Consider the following 27,922-nt stretch of genomic DNA (forward strand, 5'->3'; position numbering starts at 1 on the left):
ATATGAGTAGGGGACCTCTTCCATTTTGTTCAGAAGAGTAAATGGTAGGGCAGAAAAAAAAGATGTAAGTGAACATACAGTTTGGTAGAAAAAGAACTTCTTTGCTTCTTCCTATTTAACATAAAGGAGCATGTAAAAGTATCTGCTGGGGGGGGGGGTTGGGGCAGCAGTTAAGACATCACTTGGGATGCCCATATTCCCATATTAGAGTGCCTGGGTTCAAGTCCTGGCTACTCCACTTCTGACCCAGATTCCTGCTAATGTGCACCCTGGGAGGCATCAGGTGATGGCTCAGGTATCTGGGTCCCTGCCACCTACAAGGGACTCCTAGAATGAGTTCTCAGCTCTGGTTGTTGTGAGCATTTGGGGAGTGAACCAGCAGATGGGAGATCTCGTTGTCTCTGTCTCTTTCTGTGTATCTGCCTTTCAATTTTTTTTTTCAAAAAATAATTATCTGCTGAGTGTGAAGAGAGAGGTAGAGGTACAGATGGATTAAGAAGTGTTGACCAGGTTTCTGCTAGAAATCTTGGAATTCAAGAGATGCTTCTGGACCAGTATGGAAGGAGAGTACCTATGTGATGGTATCTGTGATTGGGTCACTATACAATTGTTTGCATTGATGGGAGGGTTGAGATTTGACATGGAAGGATGCAAGACTGAAGTGATGAAGTATAGAATTGAAGCCAGACAAGGACACCAGTGAAAATGAAATCGGAGAGCCGGCGCCGCAGCTCACTAGGCTAATCCTCTGCCTGTGGCACCGGCACTCAGGGTTCTAGTCCTGGTTGGGGCGCCGGATTCTGTCCCGGTTGACCCTCTTCCAGGACAGTTCTCTGCTGTGGCCCGGGAGTGCAGTGGAGGATGGCCCAAGTGCTTGGGCCCTGCACTCCATGGGAGACCAGGAGAAGCACCTGGCTCCTGGCTTCAGATCAGCACGGTGCGCTGGCCACAACGCGCTGGCCGTAGCGGCCACTTGGGGGGTGAACCAACGGAAAAAGGAAGACCTTTCTCTCTGTCTCTCTCTCTCTCACTCACTGTCTAACTCTGCCTGTCAAAAAATAAATAAAAAAATAAAAATTAAAAACAAATGCAATCGGAGAGTTTCAGGGAAGGGAGGTGGTAATGGGGTGAAGGAAATGAACAGCTTGTGCCTTCTAACTCAGGTTATAATTAGAGCAACTTACTGCAACATCTGGAAGTTTCAGAAGTTCTGTTCTGAGAGAGGGAAATTCGTTGCTTCAGAGCTAGGGAGGGTGGAGGAGTCAGGTAAGGTGTGCAACACACACAGGTGAAATCAGTGACTGAATGGAAAAGAAGTGAAGGTCACTTGAGAACAGAAGGCCAAGGAAGAGACCCAGTGGGGCATTAAGTCAACCATATGGACCTCATATGCTTAGATATGATAGAAAAGGTGGCAGTGATCCAGTTTCTAAAGACTCCAGGGGCCAGCGCTGTGGTGTAGCGGGTAAAGCTGCCGCCTGCAGTGCCAGCATCCCATATGGGCGCCGGTTCAAGACCCAGCTGCTCCACTTCAGATCCAGCTCTCTGCTATGGCCTGGGAAAGCAGTGGAAGATGGCCCATATTCTTGGGCCCCTGCACCTGCTTGGGAGACCTGGAAGAAGCCCCTGGCTCCTGGCTTCAGATCAGCTCAGCTCCGGCCATTGCAGCCATCTGGGGAGTAAACTGGCAGATGGAAGACTCTCTCTCTCTCTCTCTCTCTCTCTAGCCTCTGCCTTTCTGTAACTTTGCCTTTCAAATAAATAAATATTTAAACAAGAAGACTCCAAAGAAAGAGGGGAAGTGGTATATGATGACAACAGGAAGAGGATAGTGTGTGTGTGTGTGTTTTTTTTAAAGAAGATTTAGGGGCCAGTGCTGTGGCACAGTGGGTTAAACATCCACCTGTGGTGCTGGCAACCCATATGGGCACTTAGAGTCCCAGATGCTTTACTTCCAATCCAGCTTCCTGTTAATGTGCCTGGGAAAGCAGCAGAAGATGGCCCAAGTGCTTGGACCCTTAGACCCATGTGGGAGACCTGGAAGAAGCTTCTTGCTCCTGGCTTCGGCCTGGCCCAGCCCTGGCTATTGCAGCCATTTGGGGAGTGAACCAGCAGATGAAAGATCTCTATCTGTAACTCTGCCTCTCAAATAAATAAATAAATCTTTAAAAAAGCAGCTTTAGTGAGATATAATCACAACACACCACTCTGTACTCTCACTTATAGTGTATAATGTAATGAATTTTAGTGTATTCAGAGTTGTGCATCAATAGCACAATCAATGTCAGAACATTTTCAACACTCCAAAAAGAGACTCCATGCCCTTTGACCATTACCCCAAAGTCTTCCTACTGCTACCTCCATCCTTTGTAGCCATTAATCTGCTTCCTGTCTATGGCTTTGCCTGTTAAGGCCATTTCATATAAATGGAATCAAACAATATGTGAACTTTTGTGACTGACTTCTTTCACATCCTATGTGTTCTGGGTTTATCCATTTTGTGGCAGGTATCAGTATTTCAATTCAGAGCATGACTTTGATAGGTGGAAAGAAGCTCAAAGGAGCTTAGGGGAAGATTCAAGGCCAAACACTTCCCTTGGACACCAAGTCTGTTATAGTCATTAATATTCAATGCTGAAATTGTACAAGTACTCCTTTCTCTTGGGAGTTCCTAAAATCAGTCAATATTAAATGCTCATGCTTGCTTCTTCCTTCCCCATCCCCAGCAGTAAATATAACTGAAAGCCTTGCTTGGTTACAAAAACAGTCAGTCACTGTTGCTTCATCTGAACTATTTGCCTAAGAAACACATTCATCTTATAGAGGAGATAATGAGCAAAACTGGCAATGCCCTAATAAGCTCTAAATTAGGCATAATAATGTTGAACCAAATATAAGAATCAGCAAAAAAAATTTTTCTATTTATTGATCATTAGTGTTAATGAGAACAGCAGCAAGTGGCTTTGTTCCTGTTCACTTAGAAACTATAAAAACAAGGTAAGAAAGCAATTAGGAAGGTTAATGCAAGGATTTGGTTTTTATCTTGATAATGGAATAATTTATTTCCTAGCCTATTGACCTTGGAAGACCTTGATAGCTTCATCTTTTCTCATCTCTGGCTAATTTTCAACATGCTGGAAATCATAGAAATGGGATGAGGACTACTAGAAGCAATAAATTGGAATGAAAACATTTACCTCCAGGAAATGTTAAGCACAAACAAGTACAGGAACTGTTGTCTGTATGAAGGGGCTAAAGCCTCTTATTAATAATAGTGAGTATCTTAGTTTGGGTAGCTATAATAGAATACAACTGATTGGGTGGCTTAAACAAGAAATATTTATTTCTTACAGTTTTGGAGGCTGGGAAGTTCAAAGCCAAGGAGCCGGCATAGCCAGTGTCTGTTGAGGGCTTACTTCCTTGTCTGCAGACGGCCATCTTCTTGTTGTATCTTCACAAGGTAAAAGGATAGAACTGGGCAAAGCAAGATCTCAAGTCTCTTTTTCGAAGGTTATTAATCCCATCACAAAGGCTCCACCATCAAATCCCAATTACATACCAAAGAGCCCATCTCCAAATATCATCACATTGGAGATAAAGGTTTCAAAATATGAATTTTGAGGGGACACAAACTTTAAGTCCATAGCGTGGAGAAAGTCATTTAAGAGACCAAATTTGCTGTCGAGTAGAATTGAAGCTCCCTGAGCAACTCACGTTATAAAGGACATAAAAACCAGGATGGGAGGAAGCTAGCAATCAGAGACTTAAACCCCCAAACAGCACAGACCTGTCATGGTAAGGCAAGAGAGACTAGATATGATCCAGTCTTGCTAAAGGGTATTTGGATTTGAAGGCTCACTGTTGTGATGCAATCTGGTTTGCCCAGTGTCCTTCACTTCTTTTAAAAATGGTATTCCCATTCTTTGTCCTTACCACATCACTCCCATTCCAAAGATGCCAACTAAAAGAATGTGAGTCCTTAGGTTTGGACAAATTGTAATGAGCATAGGAAAATAATTTTCAAAAGAGATCCATAAAATATCATCTGCAATTAGTAGGAAATGGAGACGTCTTGTTGTTTTTTTTTTTTTTTTTTTTTTTTTTTTTTTTTGACAGGCAGAGTGGACAGTGAGAGAGAGAGACAGAGAGAGAAAGGTCTTCCTTTGCCGTTGGTTCACCCTCCAATGGCCGCCGCTGCAGCCGGCGCACCGCGCTGATCCTGGCAGGAGCCAGGAGCCAGGTGCTTTTCCTGGTCTCCCATGGGGTGCAGGGCCCAAGCACCTGGGCCATCCTCCACTGCACTCCCTGGCCATAGCAGAGAGCTGGCCTGGAAGAGGGGCAACCGGGACAGAATCCGGCGCCCCAACCGGGACTAGAACCCGGTGTGCCGGCGCCGCAAGGTGGAGGATTAGCCTATTGAGCCACGGCGCCGGCTGACGTCTTGGTTTTTTAAAAATAGAGAAAAGGTACATAATGCAAATGTTAACTGGGCTTTAATGTTAATTCTCTATTAAGAATATCAAATGGATGTTGTGTGAACTTTCAAAGAGAGATGAGGTGATCCTTAAAGATACCAACATGAGTTTCTAAGGTTGCATGACAAACAGGTCTTGGTTTCTTTTTCCTACAAGTTTGTTAGACTAGAAGATCAAAGGAATCCCATGGGCATAGAGTTTCTGTATTTCTGAAAGGTATTTTTCAAAGTCTTTCATGGCATCCACATCCTAGGTGTGGGCTGAGTGGGACTAGTTATCAACATATGGAAAATGAGAAGCTGGAAGGGAGTGTGGATAAATCATATGACAAGGCAGGATCCAAACTGGCATTGACCTAGGGATGACATATCAACCATTGAGTACCCCTAAGGCAGAATAAATGCATAAATAAATGAATAAATGGCTGTGCTTATTAAAGTTGAATTTCAATAGGATAAGTCTTAGTGTTCTATCTTTGGAACCAAAGTTAAGGATGTAGAGAGAACTTGCTAAATAGAAGCCTGTAGAAATAAAAGGTCTTGAGGATTTTAGTGGCCTGAATTCAGTAAGAACCAAGCACATGATGAGACTGCAAAACAAAGGAAAAAAAATGGATTCTTGAGATGTTTAAATAGGAATATAGTATTCTGACTGTTCTATGCTTTGATAATCAATCTTACCATTCTTTGATTTATTATGTTCAATTCTGGGAAACATATTTTATGAGTACACAGACCATCTTCAACTCCTTCATAGGAGTCATATAATACAGTGCTATAAATCATGATGCATGAGCAACAGCCAAGATGAGTGAGGATAGATAGCTCAGGAAATAAAATATTTAGGGGCAAAAGGATGGCATTTTACAGCATTTGAAGAGATGGGATAGAAGATAGAATTCTGTTTTGCTCTAAGAAGAAAATAATGATCAATGGATAAAAGTTATAGGATGGTAGCTTTAAGATAAGATATAAACAAGTCTTATATAATAATTAGGAGTCTGGAATAGAAGTAGATGAGCTTCCTTTTATTAGAGAGGAAGGACTGGACAGCCAGAACCTTAAGGGTCCTTTCAACTTGAGGATTCTGAAAAGCCCACTTCAAATCTGCTGTTGTTTTGGGATCTGTGTGTGTGCACACATGCACATTTGTATGTGTCTCCACTCTAAACAGAAATGAAGTGTTTCGTGAGTTATATGTTGGAAGTCCATTAATAGTGAAGTTCAATGGACTAGCTAGAAAGCCAAGGTCTAGAATGTCCTATGGATTGCCCCCAATACCGAATACACAAGTACTCGATGAAGGGACTCTTTTCTGGATTGGAGGCTTCTCTGGGTTTCTTATGAAGATGCTTTCTTATTTTATGCTTCATTTGTATTCATGAATTAACCTTGAATTGAGATGGTTTTCTTCCTCTTAAATATAAGTTATGCCTCGTGCTTGTGGATATCCTAAGAGTGGAGAATCATGCCTTTTCACAGTTGGTAAAGGCTCCAATCATTGCAAATTCACAGTAAGTAAAAATAATTTTCTAATTCTCATTTATTTTTTCTCCAATGGGACTTTGTTTTGGAATATACTTAGTATTTGCCACAAAAGTCCTAATGAGCTTTTTGGGGCACCATTCAAAATAATGTATCCTCCAAGTCAGGCAGACCCAGGCTTTAAATCTTGGTTTTTCCCATATTCTTTAGTCAGCTTGCTTAATCCCTCAGAACCTCAGTTTTCTCATCTGTTAGATGAGGTTATTTATATATATATATTTCAGAAAGTTATTTTGAAGACGAAATAAATTATGCTAAGTACTGACCATAATGCTTAGTATGAGGGTAGTTCAAAGAGTTTATGGAAAATGGAATTAAAGATAAGCTTATTTTGATGCAAAAAAATTTGAAATCCATGTATACAAGGGAGTCTTCAAAAAATTTGTGTGAAATGTGTATTTTGAAAAACTATGCATAGACTTCAAAATTATTTTGTACTCAGATAAACTTATCTCTTAATTCTATTTCCCATGAACCTTTGAAGACCACTTATATATAGTGAGGTTACAATGCAATGTGAACATTATTATTAATTCACCGCACAGTAACTTTCCAATAATTCTCAGCCCTCATTAATGTAACAGATCAAATTTAACTTCTAAATATTCTATTTAAAATATTTATTGTCATGTGTCCATTTCTTCCTATAACTTAACAATTTAGCTTCAGCCAAAATGTTCTAACTTCATAATTATTTATAGGTTTGTTAAAAAAATTGGCATGATGATAAGCAAGATCCAAAATATGTGTTAATCAGTAGCCTAGACTTCTCCTCTCACCTATCCTAAGTCTGAAGCTATAGTTTTCTCAAAGTACCTCGCCCAGAAGAAAGCAATTGCAGAGTCCCTGTCCCTGTAGCCTGTCCTCACCAAGTGGAGAGTACTGGCTGTTTCTTTCCCATACTTTGCAGAAATTGGCCTGCTCTGTGTGATTTGAAGCTATGAGTCTGGATCGCAGTGAGTGGTACACTCTGCTTAATGAATCATTAGTAGAACAGAGAAAAGAACAGACTCAGTTACATGCTGGGTTGGTTAACTAGCCTTTCCCTGAACATTGCCCTGCTCTAGCCTACACTGAAACACTGAAACAGGGAAGCTTTTGTAGAGCAACCAGTCCCTGGCCAGTAGTTCTGTCTATTGAACCTAAGACCTGTATTCTATATTCTTGATTGATTTTAATCTAACTTGGCAGCCTTCTTTGTACAGTGTGGCTGCTGGACTCCCTGCCTTGTGTTCCCTATTTCTGTGTCATCCACCATGTGCTCCATAACTTAGAGGTGTCAAAACGCCAAGCGTCTTGCTCAGAAGGTGATGTCCCCAAGAGGGTAGGGGAAAGACAGTGGAGAACAGATAAATAGATAAACAAATAACCAGGTGATAAGCACCACCCTTCTCTCCTGTGCGTGGAGCTCCAGCTTCAGAATAGTGAAGTTCCCTAATCAGGCCATCTTCTCTCACACCTAAGTGACTTTGAGCCCCTGTGGAAACTTCATCAGCCTTCAGGAAAGTCTCAGCCCTTTGCAGCAATTCAGAGAGGCCTCCCTGATATTCCCCACATTCTGGCCCCTCATCTGAAAAATGGAATATCCACTCCCACTAGGCCAGAGGCTCTTTGCAAGAAAGGCCCATGTCTTTTATTTTTCTGTATCTCAAACACCTTATACAGTGCCTGGAATATAAAGATTGCTCAATAACTCTTGGTTGACTGACTGAATGGGTAGGGGGCTAGTTGAATCCCATCTTTGCTTGATTAAATAAATAATTATTGAGCAACCCCACGTGCTAGGGGAGCTAGATAATTCAAAAATAAACACATGGGGTAGGTGTTTATTCTAGTGGTTAAGACACTTGTGGTCCACATTGGAGTGTCGGTGTGAGTCCAGCTCTGATTCATGTCTCCAGCTTCCTGCTAATGCAGACCCTGTGAAGCAGTGATAATGGCTCAAGTAATTGGCTATCTACCTCTCACCTGGGGGACCTAGTTGACTTCCTGGCTCTAAGCTTAGACCTGGCTCAGTCCTAGATGTTATGAGCATTCATGGAGGGAACCAGCATATGGGAGCTCTCTGTCTCACTTTCACCTATCCTAAGTCTGAAGCTATATTTTTCTCCCTGTCTCACTCTGTCATCTCCCTCCCAAATAAATAAATAAAATTCAGAAAACACATAAATATGTCAGCTAATGAGAAATGTCAACAGGTAAGAGGAAGGGAGTAAGAGTGGGAAACACACAAAAAGAAGATAACTAGGGGGGCCAGTGCTAGGGTGTAGTAGGTTAATCCTTCCTTTGTGGCACTGGCATCCCATATGGGTGCTGGTTCTAGTCCTGGCTGCTCCTCTTCCTATCCAGCTCTCTGCTATGGCCTGGGAAAGCAGTAGAAGATGGCCCAAGTGCTTGGGCCCCTGCACCCACGTGGGAAACATGGAAGAAGCTCCTGGCTCCTGGCTTCAGATCGGCGCAGCTCCAGCCATTGCAGCCTTTTGGGGAGTGAACCAGCAGATGGAAGACCTCTCTCGGTGTCTCTACCTCTCGCTGTCTGTAACTCTACCTCTCAAATAACTAAATAAATAACTAAATAAAAGAAGACGATAACTAGGACAGGATGTGATAAATAACAAGAGAGAGATGCCAGAGAGGGGCTATGGGGATTACTATTTTTGATAGATTGGTGTGGGAGGCCTCCCTGGCAGGGATATTTGAGCAAAGATCTGAAGATGGTGAGAGAATGAGCTAGGTAAAATGTGGTGGATAAGCTTCCCAGGCAGAGGGCACTGGGAATGCTAAATCTTATATTTTGGGATGTAAGGACCTAGAAGGCAGCTAATATGGCTGGACCAGAGTGACCAAAGAGGAAAGTGGTGAGAGGTGAATTCAGGAAAAAAAAGAAACCCCAAGATTAAAGAATGGAGGAATGGAGGGAAGAGTCATAATTCTGAAAAAGAAGACAATGCCAAGCATAATAGTCTGGCATATTGAATGTTATTAATAGGTAATGGATCACAATATTGAAAGAATGATTTGCAAGCACCCCACACATGAGGTTAGTGAGCTGTAGGAGCTGGGAAAATGGAGTCATAACATCAAGCCATTAGATTTCCTTTTGTGTGTACCTCACTAATAATAATGTTGGGCTGGTTGATCAAAGTAATGTGGTGCAAGTAGTGTGCAGAAATTTCTTCAAGACATTTGGCAAGGTCTTGGTGTTCTATGGGCAGCATGCACCAACACATTCTGCCTGGTCACTGTTCTTTTATCATTCTTTTTGATATGATCAAATACAAATTGACATAACTTTACCATTTTTATGACTCTAAAGTGTACAGTCCAGTGGCATTAAGTACGTTCATAATGTTGTGTAGCCATAACCACTATCTACTTCTGGAACAGTCTCATAGCCTCATAAGGGAACTCTGTACCATTAGCAGTCACTCCCCATTCCCTCCTACTCCAGCCCCTGGCAACCACTTATCTACTTTCTATCTCTATGGACTTGCCTGTTCTGTACATTTCATATCAGGGGAATCAAACAATATGTGACTTTTTTGTCTAGCTTCTTTCACCTTGCAAAATGTTTTCAAAATTTTTCCATGTTGTTATATCAGGACTTTATCCCTTTTTATGGCTAAATTATATTCCATTATATGGCTAGACCTCATTTTGTTTACCCTTTTGTTGATAGACATTTAGGTTGTTTCCACCTTGTGACTATTGTAAATAGTACTGCTATAAACATCTGTGTACAAGTTTTTGTTTCAGTATTTTTAGAGCTTAAAAGAATCTTCAAACTACCAAGGAGGAGCTGGGGGATGGAATTATGGGCAAATTTATCTTCTCTTGTTTTCCTTTTGTCCAGATAGATTGCTTCATGGTTTTTGCAGTCTTTAGGCATAAGCTTTTTTTTAAGTTTTTTTTTTTTTTAATTTCAAAGAGATACAGAGAGAGACGGAGGGAGAGAGAGAGAGAGAGAGAGAGAGAATCTTTCATCTGCTTGTTCACCCCCCAAATGGCCGCAATGGCCAGAACTGGAGTGATCCAAAGCCAGGAGCCTGGAGCTTCATCTGGGTCTCCCATGTGGGTGCAGAGGCCCAAGCACTTGGGCCATCTTCTACTGCTTTCCCAGGCCATAGCTGAGAGCTGGATCCGAAGAGGAGCAGCCGGGACTAGAACCGGCACCCATATGGGATGTCAGCACTGTAGGCGGCGGCTTTACCTGCTATACCACAGCGCTGGCCCCACCACTTGGAATTTACCACCACCTTTCTCAATGGAAAATCATGACGTTATTTCTACCACACATGCACAGGTCAGTTCAGCAGACTGCTTCTCTTGAGATGGCAAACTGATCACATTTTCTTTTAAGATTTTATTTATTTATTTATTTGAGAGATAGAGTTACAGACAGTGAGAGAGACAGAGAGAAAGGTCTTCCTTCTGTTGGTTCACTCCCCAAATGGCTGTAATGGCTGGAGCTGCACCTATCCAAAGCCAGGAGCCAGGTGCTTCTTCCCGGTCTCCCATGCAGGTGCAGGGGCCCAAGCACCTGGGCCATCTTGCACTGCTTTCCCAGGCCACAGCAGAGAGCTGGACTGGAAGAGGAGCAACTGGGACTAGAACCAGTGCCCATATGGGATGCTGGCTCCGCAGGTGGAGGATTAACCCATTGCACCACGGCACCGAACTCTTCTTCTTCTATTTTTTTAAAAGATTTTATTTATTTATTTAAGAGGTGGAGTTGCAGACAGTGAGAGGAAGAGACAAAGAGAAAGGTCTTCCATTCTCTGGTTCACTCCCCAAATGGCTGCAATGGCTGGAGCTGTGCCGATCAGAAGCCAGGATCCAGGAGCTTCTTCTGGGTCTTCCATGTGGGTGCAGGGGCCCAAGCACTTGGGCCATCTTCTACTGCTTTCCCAGGCCATAGCTGAGAGCTGGATCCGAAGAGGAGCAGCCGGGACTAGAACCGGCACCCATATGGGATGCCGGCGCTGCAGGCAAAGGATTAGCCTACTATGCAACAGTGCTGGCCCCCGATCACATTTTCAGATGACACTAAAGTGGAAGGAATACCAAATTCAGAATGAGGATTTTGAAAGATAGCAATGAGCAAGAAAGATAGGTGAAACTGATGATGTTAATTTGTGATTTCTTCCTCTTCTCTTTTGCAAATGTATCTAAATACTCCTTCAGTGTAAGTTCAGAGTGGGTAAGGTGGGTTACCTGTGGAAAAATTCAGAGGTTCTCTAAGCCAGTTAAATATATATATATAATATATAACATAATATATTATATATATATGGCCCCATGGTAGATGAATGCTAAAAGTTCAGCAATAGTTCTCCTTCTATATTAGCAAACCCAAAACTCACTGGTTACCAAATATTTTTCTTGATGTACTGACATTGCTCCTCTACTTGTAGGAGCCTCTTTCACTAAGAACCCTCCCTCCCCCAGGCACCATAGGTAATTCAATCAATGAATGGAGTGTCTAAATGAGGGTGGAAGTAGGGGTAGAAAAAGCACAGTTTAGATGTGGGTAAAGCTGCCACTTGCAGTGCTGGCGTTACATGTGGGCACCAGTTCGAGTCCCGGCTGCTCCACTTCCGATCCAGTTCTCTGCTATGGCCTGGGAAAGCAGTAAATGATGGCCTGAGTGCTTGGGCCTCTACACCCATGTGGGAGACCCGGGAGAGGCTCCTGGCTTCTGGCTTCGGATCAGCCCAGCTCCGGCTGTTTTGGCCATCTGGGGAGGGAACCAGTGGATGGAACTTATCTCTTTCTCTCTCTCTCTCTCTCTCTCTCTGCTTCTGCCTCTCTGTAACTGCACCTTTCAAATAAATAAATAAATCTTTAAAAAAGAAAAACCACAGTTTAGACTCCAAATCAGAAACCATTTATTCTAGAGTCAACTTCCCCACCACAAATGTTTAAAAACCTCAAAATCCATCAAAATACTTATATAATGTTTTTCATCTTCAATATCATGAGTGTACCAAAGAACAAGCCAATTACTTTCTAAAAAATATATGAAAAACTAAATCATAGAATTCTATTCAATTTTTAACTATGTATAATATTTATGAGTTCACAAATTGCAAATGAAAAATATGGAAAAGGTAATAAAAGTGATTTGTTTCCAACTGGGAAACATGCATTAGAAAATTTGAATCTGCTCTTGCAAAGTCTCGTTTACCACATTTTCTTCTGAGAGCCTAGATAGTTAGCATCATACTTACAGATTTTCAGATAAAGATGCCTCCTAAGCCTTGAATTTTCACAACTGACTTTGATTCCGACAGTTTTAGCAGATATCCACAGATCTAGTTCTGACCCAGACGCACGCAAATACATATAGGATTCAAGTGACCTAGGAATAGCCATCCAACTAATCCAATTCCAGTATTAACTATTTATACCATTTTCATGACTTCAACTTAAATCTTTTAGCTTGCACCATTCCTTCAAGCTGCAAACAGTAGGAGAAAGGGAGCTGATAAATAAAACATCCAAGGATATTATAATTTCCAAGTGTTGAAAGAAAACTCATCTAAACATTACAGCAGGCATGATTTTAAAGTAATATTTGGTGTTTGAAAACAAAAACTGTTCTGTGTTATGTGGTAGTGTTTGAACTTAAGTTAAATGATTATTTACAACTTTTTAGGGTGAGAATTCGGCGCGGTGATTGAGACACCACTTGGGACACCTGCATTCCATACCTGAATGCTTGATTTAAGTTCTGGCTCCTCTGCTTTCTCTCCAGGTTCCTGATAATGCATACCCTGAAAGGCAGCAAATCATGGCTCAAGTGCTTGATGTGGGTACCCTAACTGAGTTCCAGGCTCTTGGCTTCAGCCTGGCCTGGCCCTGGCTGTTCTGGGCATTTGGGGAGTGAATTAGCACATGGAAGATTCTCTCTCTCTCTCTCTCTCCCCTTTTCAAATAAAATAAAAATAAAAATTTTCAAAAACAAATGCATATTTCAAAAATATATTTCTGCCTTAGCAAAGAGGAAAACAGGAGTCCTTCTAAAACAAGGGTAAAATTTAAGTTCTATGAGCAAGACACATGGTATTTAAGTCAGTATGAAGTTTTGGATGATTCTAAAGTAACTCATCTGAGTCTAACAGTCCTCAGGTGGGAAACACCAAAATGTCCCTCTATTAGTCTCAGTGCTATCCATTTCAAGCCTGTTTCTCTCTCTCTCTCTCTCTCTCTCTCTCTCTCTCTCTCTGTCTGTCTCTCTCACTTGTACATCAGAATGCTGCTATTTGGTAAGTTATAAAAATCAGCATACATGAGGGCGATGATCCTAGTAAACATTTTTGGAATGTTGAATAACACTTTTTCTTAAAAACAGATTTGGGTTAAAAATTTGCCTCCAAGATGTGAATGCATTTCAAATTAAAAAAAAAAAAACTGCAAAAACCAATGACAAGAATGAGGAGTCTGAAAGAAAAATGTTGAAAAGATCATTGTATCTTCCCACTTCCCCCAAGAAAATGCCATATTAATTTAGCACCAGAAAACAGGTGAATGCCCTTTTGCGATGCATCCTTAAGCCTGCAGTAGTAATTAGTGTTATAATCTGGAACACTACTCCAGTCCTAACTAATATGTGAACATCTACATATTGGAATTATCAGGAATAAAAATGTCAGACTATAAACCAAGCTCAACAAGTTGGTCTCTCCATCCCTACACAGCATGTTCTGGTATAAGTGGATTGACAGCTAAAACAAGAATTGTCTGGATGTTTTAGAAACTGTGACTGTAGTAGAAGTCAAACATGCAATCACGTCGTAAATCCAGCCTCTCTCTGAGGGTTTCACTGATTTCCAGAGGCTTTTCTTTGGTGCTGGTGGGGGACTTCAAAAAGTTTGTGGAAATGGAATTAAAGATAAATTTATTCTGGTACAAAAAAATTGAAATCCATGTACGCTCATACAAACCTGCTCTCTTCCTATTTCTTTCCGTGTCTCTGAATCCCCACTTCATCAGTTTACATGCTGTCTTGTTAGAAGAGTCTAGAAGAGGTGGCCACAAGGGGCGTTTTAAATGTTGCTTTGTGTGAGAATATAGAAGGAAAAACTGAAACTGACACAGATCCCTTTGGACCCCAGTTGTGTGGGAGGGTTTCCCCATCCGCCAAGCAAGCTAGCAATTCTGCAGCAGACGGCAGATGGGCATCCTGTAACTCAATTCAGTTCTGATGCTATCCACCTGGAGATGGTAGCCGATCCTGTATACAGGTTGAGGGCTCAGTGCGGGAGACAGAGACTGCCCCTCCCACCTCAGATGCTGTGGCGTGCCCGTGGCCAGCCCCAGGTTCTTTCAACTGTGCTTCTGATGGAGCAGCTATAACCTGGAGCTCTCACAACCCTTCCTCAGGTTCATTGATTTTGCCTGAGCGCTCGCAGAACTCGCAGGCACCTACTTATGTTTACTGGTTTATTATAAACAATATGGCAGAGGATACAGATGAAGAGCTGCAAAGAGGGAGGTATGGGGCAAGAGGGCTTTCCTTGCCCCCTCCGGAACCTTGCATCACCCTCCAGGAACCTCCAGGTGTTCAGCAATCTGGAAGTTTCCAAACCCTGTCCTTTTGGCTTTTTGTGAAGACTCCTTTGTATAGCCATGACTGAAGCGTGGATAACCATATAGTTATATGATTGGACAAGAAGGGTATGGTCTCATGCTAATGGACTGAGTGGGAGCCCAGCGAGGACTGTCTATCCTGAATCTTCTTGGGCCCTCTGTGCAGCATTCCTTCCTCCCGGGTGTGGGGGCGGAGCCCGTATGAAATGGAGGTCGTGTGAGCTACTGGCAGTCAAGGTAGAGGATTCCTTTATGGCTAGTGACAAGATGGGGAGGCAGGGGAAGATGGACTGTATATGACCTACCTTGGAAGAGAGAAATTCTAGATTCTGTGGTCTTCTTCGGTAAGGTTATGAGCCAGAATGCCTCCCTCAGTCGTGAATTATGATCGGCACTTTTCCCTGTTTTGTTCTTTTCCTTCAGAAGCAATTTGTCCCCTTTCACTATCACATTGTATCAGCAAACACCAGCTTTTCACCTGTTTGTCACAACCACCGTGACCAAATCCTGAGACACACACACACAAATGAATGAAATTATGTGTTTTAACCAAGATCAGGGGTCAGTGGTTTCAGACAAAAAAAATTCTGGAAGAGCAAGACTTCATTTGCGGATGTTATAGCTTGGACATTTTAAGAAACCATCTAGATTTTCTTGAAAAATAAATATAAAATTCAGGACAAAAGTAAATACGAAGCTTAAGGAACCTTAATTTCAGGTATTTGTTCAATATGGTATCCTCCTTTAGAAACATATAAAACTTCTAATCTTGTTTTTCAAGGAAATGCTTTAAAATTGATTAAAGTATAAATAACAGAAGTCCAAGTTCAGATTGTAGAGAAAGACATGCAGGCCTACTAAGAAGGAGTCCCACTTTTCTCTGAAGAAACATGCAAGGTGGCCTGCCCTGACTTGGTGCAGACAGAACAATAATAGCCTAAATTGAATTCTTCTGCTGTGGGATTATCCATTTCATTAGGGATTTGGACTCAGAGCTGTGCATTTTTGCTCATTCTTATTCTCAAAATAATAATATCCTTTCCTTGAGCAGATCAATTTTATTTAAAGTTCTCTAAGCTAAGACTGCTTTAAGCTACAATACCCAGCAGAGTCTTTTGTACGTTGCAAAGAAATGGCAAGGTCTATTACTTTTTATGATGAACTCCAGTGATCTCCTTTTTTCTCTCTTTATTTAAATTGTAGCAGGACAGAGAGAAAATACTAAATTTCTGTTATCCTTAGTCTGTGACCTGTGTTAAATGGTCTTTTCCTCAGTGAAAAATGTTTCTATGACACATTTTTACATATAATTTTACATAATGAAGCATGAATGTCTGTTCATGATAAAACTTGAAAAAGAATCCCACTGACATTGTTGTATTAATTGCTTGAGCATCCTCCGTATAAACAATAGAATTATTTCCAATATGTGCTTGAATAGATCAATTTTCTTGTGAGGAAGCCACTAATGGAGTCAGCAGAATACATGCATACAGGGAAAAAGTAGTCGATGACTGTCTTTGTTATGATAATGGTATATTTTTCTCCCAAGAAATTAAAAACCATTGCATGCATCCCAAAACCCTCCTGGAAAGGTGTTAGAGAATGTTATCCCCCTTTAGTGATGCAAATGATAATGTTTGTGAGAGTGCTTTGTAAGCTATAAAGTACTATGCATGTATACATTGGTGTCTGTCAGCGTAACGCTTTTTATATGTGAGGTCAAAGGGAGACACCTGGAGGTTGATCTAGTTTGGTTCCCCCAAAGCAGACCCCGAGACTAGGATTTGGGGGCAGGGAGTTAACTGGGGAGGTGATACCAGGAGGCCTAAATGAGAGAGTTGGTAGTTTTATCCAGGTGAGGAAGGAAATTGCTCACAAGGATGAACTGCAGGAGAACCACAGGCAGATGAAGCTCAGGAAAATCAAGCAGCCTCCAAATTGTCCCACTGTCAATGTGGAAACTGAAGGAGTTAGCCACTGACTTCTATCTCTCATCGGTTAAGGGCTTCCTCTGAGGGTGAGAAATTCCTAGCCCATCCTGGACACTCCATGTGCAGGCTCAGCCAGTTTGCAAAGTGCTGTAGCAGAGATGCAGAGTCCTGCCTGGTGGTTTCAAGGGAACATCTGTCAGCATGTCCAGGAACTGTCTTCAACAGTTGCTTCAGATGAACTCTGGCGTGGGTCAAAGGCATAGGGGGCAGGGCATTGATGGTGTGTGCTAAGTCAACTATCATATCCAGACCGAGAAGCCAAGCCTAGAACAGGTTTCCGGGATTTGATTTGCGCTCTGTCTTGGGGCCAGGCCTATCATAAATATTTTGCATTAATAAAATAGCCTACCTAGGTGAAATTAGCCTGACTTTCCTCTAACACTGTGTGTGTATTGGTGCCACTATTAGTTATTTTTAGATGTCAAGATTGAAGTGCTGTCCAGCCTCTGCTATGTCTCATGAAATTTATTGATGTGATTTGAGAGGCAGCAATTTTCCTATGATTTGTTCTAACCCTGTTTTCATTAGACATCTGAAAGGCTTTGAAGGAAAATACTGGCTTTCAGTCCCCACCCATTCAAAATAGGATCTCTAGGCATGAGGCCAAGATTGTGTGTGTGTGTGTGTGTGTGTGTGTGTGTTTTCTAACTCCAGCTGATTCTTATGTGCAAATTTGAAACCACTAGGTAATGAAGAGAACATAACTGGAAAAAATTGTGAAGTCAGATGGCTTTAGGTTTAGATTTCTGTGATTCCCCAAAGCAATTGTGTGACTTTCTGTGAGTATCATTCTTCCTATTCTGGGGCTCAGTTTCTTCGATTTTTTTTAAAGACTTACTTATTTGAAAGGCAGAGCTACAGAGAGGGGGATAGAGAGATTTTCCATCTGCTGGCTCATTCCCCAAATGGCAGCAATGGCTGGCACTGGGGTAGGCTGAATCCAGGAGCTTCTTTTGGGTCTCCCAAGTGGGTGCAGGGACCCAAGCACTTGGGCTGTCTTCTGCTTTCCCAGGCTGATTAGCAGGGACGCGGATTTGAAGTGGAGCAGCTGGGGCACAAACCGGCACCCATATGGGATGCTGGCATTGCCACAAAACCAGCCCATCTTTGATTTTTAAGACAAGAATAATACACATATATCATGGACTTCTTTGAAAATTAAGTGGAAGGATGCCAAAAAGACTACTCTCCTGCCTGGCACATAGTTAAGGTAATAAATGTCAATTCTCAGCTTCCCAAGAGTGTCCAATTTGCTCTGAACAGTGTTACTGTGTCTCTATACATTGGAAAATAAACTAGGTTTTCTCATGTGGGTGGAGAGGCTGCAGCTGTAAGAACAAGAGGAGGAGGGCAGGATAAGACTGTTACACTGTCAGAAATTAGTGAAAGAGACTATTATAAGGGAGCAAAGAACTGGGTGCACTTGAAAAAAAAGAAAGCGACTAGCTGGCTAAAATACAATCATGCAAAGATTTCTTGTGGAAGGGATTTAGGATAGTAAAAGAGCTTGTCCCTGCCAAGGATAAGTGGCAACTGTAGGGCCAGGCGTTAACCCTGATGGAATTTCTATGTGGGGTTTAAGTCCCAACTGGAAATACCTTCAATCACAGGGAAAATAATTACCAGGGAACCTTTAGGACACCCTAGGCTAAGTACCCTCCTCTGTGTTTCTTGGGCTACTTTTCAGTTAGCATCCAATGTTATATTCCAAGTACCGATTTCTGTATTGATTAGAAGACTGTTGCTTTTGGACAGGACTGAGTTCATTCATCTACAGTATCTGTCAACAGTTCACAAACTAAACTAAGCCAAATGGAGACTGGGTCATTGTGGGAGATCTTGAGGATTCCTCTGCCACTAAATGTCACATCTAATCCCTTCTTTATTTCCCAAATACTGAATTTTTCCAATCAGAGAATAATGTGAGGGGAGGCAGAATTCTACACCCATTTTTTATTTCCGTGGAGAATTGTAGCGCTCTTTTTAGGGTGGCTTTTTATAAAAATGAGAGCTAAGAAGTGTTGATGAGGATGTGGCGCAACAGAACCCCTTATACACTATAGATAGAAATGTAGATTGGTATAGCCATTGTGGAAAATAGTATGGAGGTTCTGAAAGAAAAAATGGGACTAACAAATGACCTAGCAATATCTCTTCTGGTCATCTACTAAAGGGAAATAAACACCTCATAGAGAAATCTGCATTGTTGTGTTCATTGCAGCATTATCTACAAGATATGGAAAGAATTCAAGTGTCCATCAGTTGAACAGAAACTGATCATGAAAAAACATATATTTACATGCATATATGAGTGTATATATATGTATAAGCCTTAAAAAAGAAGGTAGTCCTGCCATTTGCTGCAACATGAATGAAACTAGAGGATACTATGCTAAAATGAAGTAAACCAGATGCAGAAATAAAAATACTACATTATCTCGCTTATATGAGGGATCTTTAAAAAAAAACACATTTTTGAAACAGTAGAAGGGTGGTTACTAGGGGCTAGGGAGATGGGAAGATATGTTTAAAGTGTCCAAAGCTGCCGTTATGCAGAATGAGTAAGGCTAGAGAGCTAATGTACCACATAAGGACTACAGTTAATAATATTGTACTATATACTGGCAAGTTACTAAGAGAATAGATTTTAGATACTTTTTATTTTCCCCTCAAAGATCTATTTTGAAAGGCAGAGTTAGAGCGGGGGAAACCTTCTATCTTCTCGTTCACTCCCCAGATAGCTTCAATGGCCAGGCTGAAGCCAGGAGCCTGGAACTCCATCAGGGTCTCCCACATGGGTGGCAGGGGCCCAAGCGCTGGGGCCATCTTCCACTGCTTTCCCAGGCGCATTAGCTGGGGGCTGGATGAGAAGTGGAGCAGCTGAGACTTTAACTGGTGCTCATGTGGGATGTTGGCATCACAGGCGATGGCTTAACACACTGTACCACAATGCTAGCCCCAATTTTAGGTACTCTTGCCACCTAAAAAATTAAAAAGATAACTGAGATTATGGATGTAACAATTTAACTGTAGTAATCACTTAACTATAGAAAGGTCTTTCAAGAAGTTCTTGGAGGAAAAAATGAAATAAAAAAAAATCAGTTTATTTTGATGCCAAGAAACTGAAATCCACACAGAGAATTTTCATAATACATATTTCTATGAATTTTTAAATTTAAATTTTAAAATACTTATTTTAATGGTGGAGAGACACAGATCTTCCATCTACCGGTTCACTACTCAAATGCCCGTAATAGCCAGGGCTGGACCAGTCCAAAACCTGGAACCAAATTTGAGTCTCCTATATAGATGGCAGGGCTACAAACCACCTGCTGACTCCCAGGGTGCACATTAGCAGGAAATTGGAACCAGAAGCAGAGCTGGGACTCAAATCCAGGCCCTTGATATGGGATGCTCGCCACCTAAGCAGTGTCTCAAATGCTGTGCCAAATGCCCACCCCTCCATGAGCTTTTGGAATACCTCTTGTATGTATATCAAAACATTTTGTACTGCTTCAACATATGCAATGGAAAATGAATTTTACAAGAGAATTCTAATATAGGGAATGCTATTTGGCACAGCAGTTAAGATGCTGGTTAGGATGCCTACATCCCATGTCAGAGTGCCAGGATTCGAGACCTGGATTTTCTGCTGATTCCAGTTTCCTGCTAATGTGCACCTTAAAAGGCAGCAGGTAGTTGTGTTTCTGCCACCCACGTGGGAGACTTGGATTGAATTCCTGGTTACCAGCTTCAGCCTAGTCCAGTCCTGACTATTACTGGCATTTGGTGGAGGAAGAGGGGGTGAACCAGCAAGTAGGAAAACTTGTGTGCTCTCACTCTTGTTCTCTGTCAAATAAAAAACATAAAAATTCAAGTGAAAATAATTCTAGTCTTAAAAGTGTTTCATAGAAGGCAGAAGAAAGAATCGCAAATCAATGGAGGTAGCTTCCTTCTATAGACTGTATCAGTTATGCTCTCCAATTCTGAGTTTTTCTGTATCTTGTAATCCAAAATTTTCAAGTAGACAGTTGTATATAGTCTTAGTTCCACAGAAGTGTAGTGAGTGCATTATCATTAGATAATCAGGATGATGAAATATCTGAGCATCGGTAGTTATATTGGAACTTTTCAATACAGATGACAAAGCAAGGAAAAGGACATTAAGTAAAATGGGTGTGTTGGAGGGATTTGGGGAGATAATTGCATAGCTATGTGATTGGTGGAAAGATGCCCATAGACACAATTTAAGGAATGTTTTCTCAGGAGTCACTGTGCACTTACTCCTCATGTAGGATCTCTGTCCTTAATGTGCTGTACATTGTGAATTAATGCTATAACTAGTACCTATAACTAGTACTCAGTATTTTACACTTTATGTTCTGTGTGGGTACAACTGTTAGCCTTTATATACAGAAGATCAATTAAACATATATTAAGATAATTGAAAATGAATCTTGATGTGAATGGAAGGGGAGAGGGGAGGGTTGCGGGTGGGAGGGAGATTATGGCGGGGGAAAGCCGTTGTAATCCATAAGCTGTACTTTGGAAATTTATATTCATTAAAGTTAAAAAAAGGAATGTTTTCTCTATAGCAAAAGTTACAGAAATTTAGTTGCCCAACAGATTTGCAGAGCAGGAGATGGTACAGCTTCCTTCTTTGATTCCTTAGAGATCCTCAGAGGATGGTGAGCACAGTGAGTTTGGCTGAGTGGGAGAAGCTCTTGATCTCCTCTTAGGTTTTTTCTAATCTCATATTACTGTTGAATCACACCAGAGAGCCTGGTAACTATGAAGACAGTGGGTGCTTGATTATTCACCAGATACAATAGACACAAAGCAGCTGCAGCAGTACTGTTTGCCATGAGACTGGTGACATCAAAAGTTAATTGACCACCAATTTGTAGGTTTGAGCCTTCAGGCCATTCATACTCCCAGAATGTATTGCAGTCTTGGGGAAGCAAGAAGCAGGGATAACCTGGGAATCTGCAGGGATAAGAGGAGGATCTCCTTGTCCTCAAGACTCTGCCTCCTTTCATCTTGATTTCTGGAGGTTTCAGCCAGGAAGTTGACACCTTGGCTGATGTGCAGCTCAAGGGCTCATATCCTGCCGACTTAGACACAGAAAAAGAAACAATTTCCTTCCTTTAGTGTTGATTTGAAATGTCCTGGTTGGGCCTCTGACAGAGTAGGCTTGGGCCAGGTGCTTTCCCTTAGGAATTGGGTTAAATTAGGGGAGAGGGATGGGAGGAGGCATGCAGGAGGAGGGTGTCTAGGTAGCTGCCAGGAAAACCACACAACTGGAATTGCTGAGTCCTCCTAAGAGCTGTTCTCAAAAGGTGGAGTGGTAGCCATGTCAAAGCAGATGCTACCACAGCAGCAAGTAGTAAACTTTTAAAATCCAAGTAACTGTTACCACCAATACCATTGACCCTCCTCAGGAAGACATGGCCATCCCCAAGAGCCCTGTTTCTTTCAGAATGGTGGCAGAAAGACGTGTGTCCCTAATCGTGTTAGCGACAAATACTGCTCTGCTCCTGTCCCTTCAAGCAAACACTTAAGAACAGAGGCTGCTTGAATGCTTCTATTCCTATGTAATGTCCAGAAGAGGCAAATTTCTAGAGGCAGGAAGTGTATTAGTCACGGTCAGGGCCGGGGGAGTGGGGGAACCTGGGGGGAGGGTGATAGCTAAAGGATATGGCATTTCTTTTTGAGGTAATGGAAATATTCTAAAATTGTGATGATGGCTGTCTTTGTGCTGATATAACAGGATACCACATAATAGATTTCTGTTCTTTATAAGTTAAACTAGTTTCTCATGTTTCTGGAGGGTGGGAAGCCGAAGACCAAAGGGCCAGCTCGTTGGGTTGTCTGAGGGCTGAATCTGTTACTGAAGAACTGCAAGGGTCCTTGTCTTCACAAGAAAGAATTCAGGTGTGAGACAGAGTAAGTGGAAAGCAAATAGCAAGGTTTATTAGGGCAGGGACATCTGTAAGAACGGATGGCCACCTCTCCGGACAGAACCTGAGAGTGAGTGTCCAGTCGCTCAGACTGGGGGAGAGCGAGGTTATATGGTGGAGTGGAGAGATTACACCTGGGCAGGCCAGGTGGGCAGCTCAGCAGAGAGGCAGAGGGCTGAGCACGCAGTCCAGTTGAGGCCGGGGGTTTTTAAGGGGATGGGCCTTGCCTCCCCACCTCTGCTCCTCCTGGAACAAAGGAATTTTTGGATGTAAATACGAAAAATTCCTATCTGAGTTTTCCCCTTGAAGTTATCAGGAGGAAGCCTGGCTGGCGCAGCCCATTAGAGGAAGGATGGGCAGGACTCCCTGGAAGGTCAGGGGCAGGGCAGGATATTTTAAGTGCAGATACTGGGCTGCACCTGGAAGATTATCAGGCAGAAGGGGCAGGGACCCCTACCTGGCAGGTTATGGGGTAGAAGGGGCAGGGCAGGATGCAGATACTGGGCTGCCCCTGGAAGGTTATCTGGATGACTTTGAGATGCAGATGCTGGACATAGATGTCTCCTTAGGCCTTTGTCACACACACATAAGCTCATATCTGACTTCCTACCTAACACATCCTCTGAAAGAAAGTAACTTTGTGCCTTCATATGGGAGAAGGTGGAAGGGCAAAAGAGCGAAATTCTGTGTGAAGTTGCTGCTATCACAGCCTTGATCCGGTTTGCAAGAGAGTAGCCTTCCTGGTCTAATTGCCTCTAAGATTTATTTATTTATTTATTTGAAAGAGTTACAGAGAGAGGGGAGACATCTTCCATCTGCTAGTTCACTCCCCAAATGGCTGCAACGACCGGGGCTGGGCCAGGCCGAAGCTGGGAGCTTCTTCCGGGTCTCCTATGTGGGTGCAGAGGGCTGAGGACTTGGACCATCCTCTGCTGCTTTCCCAGGCACATTAACATTGGAAGTGGAACAGACAGGACTTCAACTGGTGCCCACATGAGATGCCAGTGCTGCAGGCTGTGGCTTAAACTGCTGTGCCACAACATGGGCCCCAAGTCTAATTACCTCATAAAGACCCGACCTCTTAATCCTATCACATTGGCTATTAAGTTGTTAACACTGGAGTTATAGAGGGGACACATTTTTTTTAACTTTTATTTAATGAATATAAATTTCCAAAGTACAGTTCATGGATTACAATGGCTTCCCCCCACCCATAACTTCCCTCTCACACACAACCCTCCCATCTCCTACTCCCTTCTCCCTTCCCATTCTTCATTAAGATTCATTTTCAATTATCTTTATATACAGAAGATCAACTTAGTACATACTAAGTAAAGATTTAAACAGTTTGCACCCATACAGAAACACAAAGTATAAAGTACTGTTTGAATACTAGTTAGACCGTTAATTCACATTGTACAGCACATTAAGGACCTACATGGAGTAAGTGCACAGTGACTCCCGTTGTTGACTTAACAATTGACACTTATTTATGACGTCAGTAATCACCCTAGGCTCTTGTCATGGGTTGCCAAGGCTACGGAAACCTTTTGAGTTTGCCACCTCCAATCTTATTTAGACAAGGTCATAGTCAAAGTGGAAGTTCTCTCTTCCCTTCAGAGAAAGGTACCTCCTTCTTTGGCCCATACTTTCCACAGGGATCTCACTCACAGAGATCTTTCATTTAGGTCCTTTTCTTTTTTCTTTTCTTTTTTTTTTTTTTTGCCAGAATGTCTTGGCTTCCCATGCCTGAAATATTCTCATGGGCTCTTCAGCAAGATCCGAATGCCTTAAGGGCTGATTCTGAGGCCAGAGTGCTGTTTAGGACATCTGCCATTCTATGAGTCTGCTGTGTATCCCGCTTCCTATGTTGGATCATTCTCCCCTTTTTAATTCTTTCAGTTAGTATTAGCAGACACTAGTCTTGTTTATGTGATCCCTTTGACTCTTAATCCTTTTATTATGATCAATTGTGAACTGAAACTGATCACTTGGACTAGTGAGATGGCATTGGTACATGCCACCTTGATGGGATTGAGTTGGAATCCCCTGGCACGTTTCTAACACTACCGTTTGGGGTAAGTCCGATTGAACATGTCCCAAACTGAACACCTCCTCCCTCTCTTATTCCCACTCATATATTTAACAGGGATCACTTTTCAGTTAAATTTGAACACCTAAAAATAATTGTGTTAATTACAGAGTTCAACCAATAGTATTAAGTAGAACAAAAAAAATACTACAAGGGATAAAGTATTAAGTTGTACATCAACAGTCAGGACAAGGGCTGATCAAGTCATTGTTTTTCATAGTGTCCATTTCACTTCAACAGGTTTCCTTTTTGGTGCTTGGTTAGTTGTCACCGATCAGGGAGAACATATGATATTTTGTCCCTTTGGGACTGGCTTATTTCACTCACCATGATGTGTTCCAGATTGCTCCATTTTGTTGCAAATGACCAGATTTCATTGTTTCTTTACTGCTGTATAGTATTCTATAGAGTACATATCCCATAATTTCTTTATCCAGTCTACCGTTGATGGGCATTTAGGTTGATTCCAGGTCTTAGCTATTGTGAATTGAAGTGCAATAAACATTAAGGTGCAGACTGCTTTTTTGTTTGCAATTTAATTTCCTTTGGGTAAATTCCAAGGAGTGGGATGGCTGGGTTGTATGGTAGGGTTATATTCAGGTTTCTGAGGAATCTCCAGGCTGACTTCCATAGTGGCTTGACCAGTTTGCATTCCCACCAACAGTGGGTTAGTGGAGGGGACACATATTATACCATAGTAGTTCCACAGCTTTGTGGGTAACAGCTTTTTAGATAGATTGGAAACCATTGAGTTGTACACTTTACATGAATGAATTGTATGAAGAGACACCAAAAAATTCATGGAAAATGTGGATTAAGAAACCATATGCATGGATTTTTTGTACCAAAATAAACTTAATTCCATCTTCCACTCATATGGTATGTAAATTATGTCTCAAAAAAGCTATCTTAAAAAAAAAACCTAAGGGCTGAATGGTTTCCTTGAAAAGAAGCTTAGGAACTATTAAAATAAGAGAGCAGATGAACACTCCTTCAGCAAACCAGACATGCAACTGAAGCTAGTAGATGAGGACAAGGTAATTTTCTAACTCGGAGCTATTCCAACTGTTTTCTGGGAACTCGTTAGAAATGCAGACTCTTGGATCTTGCCTCCAAGCTGCCCAGTCGGATTTCTGGGCATAAGTAAAGTTTAGGAAGCCCCAGTTTAACTCACTGTTGCTTTTTAGTAAACACTAACTCCTTCCCTAACAGTAGGCAAGGTGCTGTCAGTAGACCTTTTCAAATTGGTCAGCAGATGTAAAAGCAGCCATAACTGACTTTTTAAAACGGCATTTAGGGCCGGCGCTGCAGCTCACTAGGCTGATCCTCCGCCTTGCAGCGCCGGCACACCGGGTTCTAGTCCCGGTCGGGGCGCCGGATTCTGTTCCGGTTGCCCCTCTTCCAGGCCAGCTCTCTGCTGTGGCCAGGGAGTGCAGTGGAGGATGGCCCAAGTGCTTGGGCCCTGCACCCCATGGAAGACCAGGGTAAGTACCTGGCTCCTGCCATCGGATCAGCGCGGTGCGCCGGCCACGGTGCGCCGGCCACAGCGCGCCGGCCGCGGCGGCCATTGGAGGGTGAACCAATGGCAAAGGAAGACCTTTCTCTCTGTCTCTCTCTCTCACTGTTCACTCTGCCTGTCAAAAAAAAAAAAACACTATTTGGATGCAGAAACTTTAATTCTGTACTTCATGGATAATGACAATAGCAAACCTGGGCTTATTAACAACTTGATGGTTACTTGCTGTCAAGGTAGTTTCTTTGCTGGAAGCTGCTGAGGTGGTTAACCAGACTAATGTGGCTTTGAAGCTGCAAGTGTTTCCTACATGACCTGCTGGAAAGAACCCTCTTATCATTTTTCTCTGAGGATGCTGAAATTGGTGTGAATGTAATGAAAGCTGAGATGCAGGTGGAAATTCAGAGGTAGTTTTGTCATCTTGAAAGCCAATTACTTGCTCCAATGCCATATTTCCAGATCCAAGCTTTGAGCACAGATTCATCTCCTGTGATCATATGAAACACTAAGTGCAGCACACACATTAGAAATGAAAGAGCAAGACAAACAATCCTAAGGCTGTCCTGAAAAATATTCACAATTTCCTTCTCTAATCCATGCCCAAAGCTTGATTGGTGACACTGCTTCAGTGAAATTCCTGTGTCACCTTTGACTCTAGGAGATACCGTGGTAAGTTAGGAAAGCAGGTAAGAATATCACCAGCAGAATTCTATGCAGTCAGTACTGGCCAAAAGCATTGTTTTCTGCCTTCTCTGACTTCAGTTGCATGTGAATGGCCATTTGGTACAATGTTAAGAGGGCCAGTAGCTGTATGTACTCAGATATGCAATCAGGTAGTAAAATGTCAAACTTGTAGTATTTTAAAATGAAGTTTTGTATATGGATGCTCATCCCAGGATAGGCAATTTAATTCTGGCCTTGACTTAGGCCATTGGGCGTGCAGCTAAAATGTTTTCAGTACCACTGGTTTACAATAGACAAAACTTAACATTGGGAGGCAGAGTTAGGGAGAGAGATCTTCTATCTGTTGGTTCATTCCCCACATGGCCTGAAGTCCATCTGGGTCTCCCACGTGGGTGCAGGGTCCCAAGCACTTGGACTATCTTCTGTTGCCTTTCTAGGTACATTAGCAGGAAGCTGGATTGAAAGGGGAGCATCCAGGACTTGAACCAGTACCCATATGGGAAGCTGGCACTGTAGGCAGTGGCTCAACCTGCTCCACAGCACCAGCTTTCATGTAGAAATTTAACTGCCATTGTTATGGCCCAGCTCTGGCTGTCACAGCCATTTGGGGAGTGAATAAGCAGATGGAAGATCTCTGCTTCTTTCTTTGTATATTTTTTAAGATTTATTTATTTGACAGGTAGAGTTACAAAGAGTTACAAAGAGACAGAAAGGTCTTCCTTCCGTTGGTTCACTCCCCAAATGGCCACTACAACCGGCACTGCACCGATCCAAAGCCAGGAGCCAGGTGCTTCCTCCTGGTCTCCCATGCGGGTGCAGGGCCCAAGCACTTGGGCCATCCTCCACTGCCTTCCCGGGCCACAGTAGAGAGCTGGACTGGAAGAGGAGCAACCGGGACTAGAACCAGCGCCCATATGGAATGCCAGCACTGCAGGTGGAGGATTAATCTAGTGCGCTATGGTGCCAGCCCCTCTTTCTTTCTTTCTTTTTTTAATATTTATTTATTTGAAAGAGTTACAGAGAGAAGGAGAGGCAGAGGGGGAGAGGTCTTCCATCCACTGGTTCACT

The 27,922-nt window shown here is 42.4% G+C and overlaps 1 long non-coding RNA gene across 1 annotated transcript in view; it reads left to right on the forward strand.

Moving 5' to 3' along the window:
- Positions 1 to 27,922, forward strand: part of LOC138847720 (uncharacterized) — a 232,326-nt gene that overhangs the window by 11,518 nt on the left and 192,886 nt on the right. Inside the window, exon 2 of the long non-coding RNA XR_011385664.1 lies at positions 3,354 to 3,460. This is a non-coding gene — a long non-coding RNA (uncharacterized lncRNA). The remainder of the gene's footprint in view (positions 1 to 3,353; positions 3,461 to 27,922) is intronic.

This window comes from Oryctolagus cuniculus, chromosome X, assembly GCF_964237555.1.
Source record: "Oryctolagus cuniculus chromosome X, mOryCun1.1, whole genome shotgun sequence".
Lineage (NCBI taxonomy): Eukaryota > Metazoa > Chordata > Mammalia > Lagomorpha > Leporidae > Oryctolagus > Oryctolagus cuniculus.